The sequence below is a fragment of the Rhynchophorus ferrugineus genome, unplaced genomic scaffold, assembly GCF_030347505.1.
Source record: "Rhynchophorus ferrugineus isolate W39M unplaced genomic scaffold, kcgeb_rfMv2 rfM3, whole genome shotgun sequence".
Taxonomy (NCBI): domain Eukaryota; kingdom Metazoa; phylum Arthropoda; class Insecta; order Coleoptera; family Curculionidae; genus Rhynchophorus; species Rhynchophorus ferrugineus.
In genome coordinates this window covers 36,075,368-36,080,957 of record NW_027472582.1, presented here as the reverse complement: position 1 = coordinate 36,080,957, position 5,590 = coordinate 36,075,368, and the positions used below count along the sequence as shown (strand labels likewise).

Genomic DNA, 5,590 nt, shown 5'->3' with positions numbered 1-5,590 from the left:
AATTATGTATTTTAATAATAAATAAATAAAATTTCGATAGATAATCGAGAGTTATTTTAGTCAATTCGCTAAATATATTTTAAGCCACCACATTGTATATAGGTTCTTGTTCAAATTAAAATATTAGATTTTACTCAGTATGTGTTCGATGAAATTTTAAAATATATTTGTTAATATTTGGATATATGTGCAACAACACAACTGTTTGTAACAATATGTCCCGCAACAAAGGTATAAGGTATGCTGTAAACGTATGTACGATGACATTAACTTAAATATATTGTCACAGGTAGTACTCACCAGTAATTATTTTAGATAGCTTTGACAGTTCGTCACACCTTCCTGATTTTACGTTTAATAATGTTAATGAAGTACAGTGATATTTCGCTGTAATTGTATGTGATAACCTTGACTGTGTTCATCTGGCTTAATCTATTTTTTTTTGGGGGGGTGGTGTTCTGTTATAGGCGTAATACTAAACCAACCCATCAGGCCTTTAACATTTAGTTACAGTTAGTTAAATATATTTATTATAAATTTAAAAAAAATACATTTTCGATATATTTTTTCCAAATTTTCTCGATAGCCTCCTCGTGTTTACAAATTTTACTAATTTTTTAGTACTTAATTTTTATTACTAACTTATTTGAGTAATCGGAGTCCAGTGTCTTCCATTCACATCGTGAGTATTCCCACAACTGTGCTGAACTCTATTGGTATTCATTCTTTACTTTGAAGTCGATCATCCCATATTATTGTAGGATAATAGCCATTTCATTATTTGCAAAATTTCTTCGTTTCATTTTTTGCTTTAGGAGCCTTTAACATAATTTTAACGAATGTGTACAGTCATTGACTTGTTGAAAATTGTTGGCTATTTATTTCAGACGGAACCGAATTTTCCAATTTTCTGATAGCTTTCTTTATTCAGTTTTCCATCAATTCTAATCATATGGTCGGGTTTATTGTTACGAAAACATCTCCAAAATATCATGCTACCACCACCATGTTTAACAGTCTGCACAGTGTATCTTTCTGAAACCTGCTCGCATTTTCATTGGCGTTTAACATCTTCATTATATACAAAAGTCTTACATTTGACTCATGTGGCCATAGGATGTTTTTTCAGTTTTTCTGAGTACTAATTAGTTTTTTTTTAGTTGCTACGCATTCTCTCAGGCTAGCAGACAGTAAACGTCTTGTAACACTTGTAGTTAAAACTGACTTTTCTTGTGTTGCATTCAAACTAGCGGTAATTTCAAGATTAATTAAACGTCGATTTTATTTCGATAACATTAGAACAAACTTATCCCCTTTTTTGTGGCAGATTTTAGACTTTCTGGCAGGTTTTGGACGTCCAGATAGTTTTTTTAAGCAATAACATATATAATACATTAGATATGCTTAGTGCAATCTTAATTTTTAAGATTAATTTATTCCTGTTGATCAATTGTACTTGCATCAATATACAAGCAGAACAAGAGTAGTATAAATACACACATTCGTAAATTCAAACATTCATACCTTTACATGAAACTGCGACAATTTGTGTAATTCAATTACTAAAACTGTCAATTCTACGAAATCAATTAGTCACCTTTGTGGTTATAAAACACATGTGCCGGTATTTTTTTTAAAGAAAGAACTGATAACAAACACTTGTAATTCTGTTGATTATTGTGATAAAGACGGTATAGTAAACCACAACCATCTTCGGTAAATTATGTGAATCATAGCGTTGAGCAATATTATAGGATTTAATTACAGTGCCTCCAATTCTTAATTTTTTATGTGTGGATGTGTTTTCTGTATTCTTTGTATTGAAACGTGCTTGTACATTTTTGAAACCGAGTGATACGTTTTTATAACATTTTTCTCGTGACTATTAAATTATTTTTCGTGCAAATGATATCATTTTTAAAAATATTTGTTACAGTAAATATTTCGATGGTTCTTACCATTTTTTTGAAGCATAAGATAAGCGAAAATAATAAATTAATTTAACAAATGAGAAGCAAAAACAATAGGATAGATGACTGTAATAAAGAATCACAAACATATTGATTTATAATAATAATATAGTATGTTAAAAATACCTTTATTTTAAAAATAAACGTAGGATAGTAGGATTTTATCCGAAATAAAAACACAAAATTTACAAATTCGCCATATTAAGTCAAACACCAATCAAAAGCCTTACGAAAGATTTGCATAACTGACCGTTTTCTAAGGATTATTTACGCATTCCAACGTGTAAACTTTTTAGCGCTCGCTTCTCTTTTTGGATTATTTATCTTATATTTTAACATAAATTTGCATAAAATTGATTTGTCGACAGTGACTAGTGTGTGGCTGTCTGATATAATAATTTTAAAAACAATGCTAGAACTTTTATACAATTGAAGTGAGTGAGTATTCCAGACACATTAACAATGAAAGCTGTGAAATGTGATAGAATATTTAAAAATATTAAGTAAAAATAGTAACAATATAACACTTGGCAAGAAAATTAATAAATTCAAGTAATAATAACTCTAAAGAGTACACAATAATAGCATAATCGCCAGTTGGAACCTATGAGAATAGTATTATTGAAATCAAGTGTTCTATATTTGCTAAGGCAAATCAAAATTCTATCGATAGCATACCTACTAAAATTTGTATAATGATAATTTGAGATGCAGATACATATATATTTGATAGGGCGACCAAAATATTCATTTTATAATACATAGTTGATACTACAACACAAAAGGTTTAAATTATATACATTTGGCGATGGATGCTTGATTTTCTTAAATTATTAGCAGCTCTGAGGAACGAAAAAGTGTATCCAGTATTGTATCAAATTACGTTATCTCCTAATATTTGGGTAAATAAAATTCACAAATTGTAATTTCGAAGTTAATCCCTCCTATAAATCCTTAAGCTAGACCTCTGCTTAGTTTCTTTTACTTTACTTGACTTCAGTGACAATATTTGCCTGTACATACATTGCCTGTACGTAATTATTGTTGCAAATGTTTGAAACTCTTGTTTGCTATAACAGACACATTCCAGGCTGTAAAAAAAGTGAAGGTATAGCTCATCAAACTATTTATGACCGAATTTGATTGACACTTCTTGAAGGCTGGAAGTAATTATAACACGAAGTTATTAAAATAAAGTATAAATATGAAAATTAACATTAAAATTACAATATTTCAAACTTAATTTTTTTTTAAATTAGTAATTTTTTGCAGAAATAACTTTTATTCTGGGTAAAGTAAATACGTAGAATTATCATAAAGTAGTTTTTCAAAAAGAGCCATCTAGCCTATTGGTAATAGTGAATTAGAGCTGTATGTAATATATAAGTAAATATCCGTATCAGCTTCTCATGGTAGCACAGATCTGTGTGGTTATTATTAGTGAATCTGTTCCATAGATCCGATTCAACTTGAGTTTTGGCCTGGGTCATGTTGACTCATAGAGCATCGGTCTATTGCTATTTTTATTAGAAAACGCCATAAGAAAAACATATAAAAGAAAAAAATATAAATTTACTATCCAAAAACGAATGGATGATCATATTTTTAAGCAGAAATAAATCTCCAGTCAGTACATCATTATTTTTACAAAACAATAATTTATTTACCTATACTCTTATATAATAATGTGTTCTCTTTTACTTGTTTGTCAGTAGATCATTAAGGTGTCGTTGATACTTTTATATTTTATTTATTTGATCGAGGTCTACTTTGGTTAGCAAATTTAATCATTTCATAGTATCACTCTCTACTGTTCTTGCATCCTAGCAAAATCCTGTCTATCTTCTCTGAATTTCACATTCTTCGACTTTCACTCTCAACAAATTTCACTCTACATCTCACCTATAAAATAAAAATTAAATCATTACTAAAATATATCATATTTAAAATAAATGTCTAATTATTACCAGTTACTACAATTTTTGCTACTATTCTTGATGGACAAACTTCATTAATGAATTGACTACTTCTAACACAACAAGAATCATTTTCTTGTCTATTCTTTTTATCATTAAAATTTTACATATGTCGATACCTGTCGACACCTTTTCGATGTCGTTGAAAATTATGTATTATAAATTTGACAGCTAACTTTCCCACTATAAATAAAATTGATGCTGTCTGGATTTTTAAAAATTTAACCTTACATTCTGCACTTACCCTTGTTCTTCCATATTTTAAAACCAATGTATGTCGATGCCCCATATTACCTATCCAACAAACTGATTCAGCGCGATATCCCCTTAGAACCCATAACGAGTGTAATTCGAAGTGTTAGTACGAAGTATTCTGAAAAATTATTAGTGCATCCCAATGCACTCGCCAAACAGTGTGTGCGATGACAGTGTACTGCATACGCTCAAATGCAAACTATAATACGAACTATTAATAGACACGTAACATTGTCATAACAATAGTGAGATTTAATAATCTCTAGAATAACTAGAATAAGATTTAGATTATAAGTTGTACAGCAGATCACTTACTGAGGTGATTATTTCATGTCAGGATAGTTATATTATTTAATGGAAATCATATAACAATACTTATCGCTCACGGGCAGATTGTTGACGTTCTAAGAGATTAATAAAAAAATGTCAAACCACCAAGAATAACATAATAATTTAATGATTATTCCTCTAGGATTATTAATGTAACGCAAAATAGAAATATACTAGATTTATTTGTTGTTTTCAAATGATCGACTGTATGGATTGACTCAAAAAGAATGTGACGCCGATAGAAAAGACAATATATTTTTTACTATGGAATATGCAAATCCGGAGATCTTTATTAAATAATGTATTCTTTCATATGCAATTGTGCTTGTTAAGATAGCCATCCATTCAAAAATACGCACTGTCGTAAAAATGTCGTTTTTCGATCAAAATTCCTCTACCAAACATTGTGAAAACCTGATCTTTGAACTCCTAAATCAATTAGATCTGAGGAAAATCTGCGAGAGATCGAGAAAAAAACCCTCTATAATATTCTAACGCATTTACTAATTCTTAAGAATACATTATTTATGAAGGAAATAAAGGTATTTAGAAAAAAAAATTCGCCGTTATCATATGCCATTAGTATACAGTTAATAAAGAAAGAAGTTGGACGCGAGAGCATCAAAATAATTTATTTTGCGCGTTAATTATGTGTAAAAAGTGTATAGACCGTTAGGTGTTCTGTAGAAACACAGATAAATCGATAAGACAATAAAAATATATATATCATTGTTAGAAAGTATCTATCTATATATATATATATATATATATATATATATATATAAAACTGATATAACCATATCTATATTCTTTTCCGAGTATAGAAAAGGTATAAAAAACGATTTTTTTTTAAACCAAGGACTGTCTTTCTATATTTTAGAGCCTCCTTTTTACAGAACTAAGGGTTTATCTGGACTGGACCTAACAGGTCAATTGAAAAGTCCTGACATATATATGGCGCTATTAGAATTAAATCCATATGTTTTTTAGTTAACCCTAACCCTCGAAAGTTGCGTGTATAAGTTTGACAGCTATCGGATCATTAGTTTGTGAATTATA

At 29.2% G+C, this 5,590-nt stretch overlaps 1 long non-coding RNA gene across 1 annotated transcript; it reads right to left on the bottom strand.

Annotated features, from left to right (window-relative positions):
- Positions 1-3,458: 3,458 nt before the first annotated feature.
- On the bottom strand, positions 3,459-4,399 carry LOC143193499 (uncharacterized). Its single transcript, XR_013005037.1, has 3 exons — positions 4,191-4,399; positions 3,938-4,129; positions 3,459-3,872 (listed from the first exon to the last, which is right to left on the bottom strand). It is a non-coding gene; the product is annotated as an uncharacterized LOC143193499 (long non-coding RNA).
- Between the last annotated feature and the right edge of the window lie 1,191 nt (positions 4,400-5,590).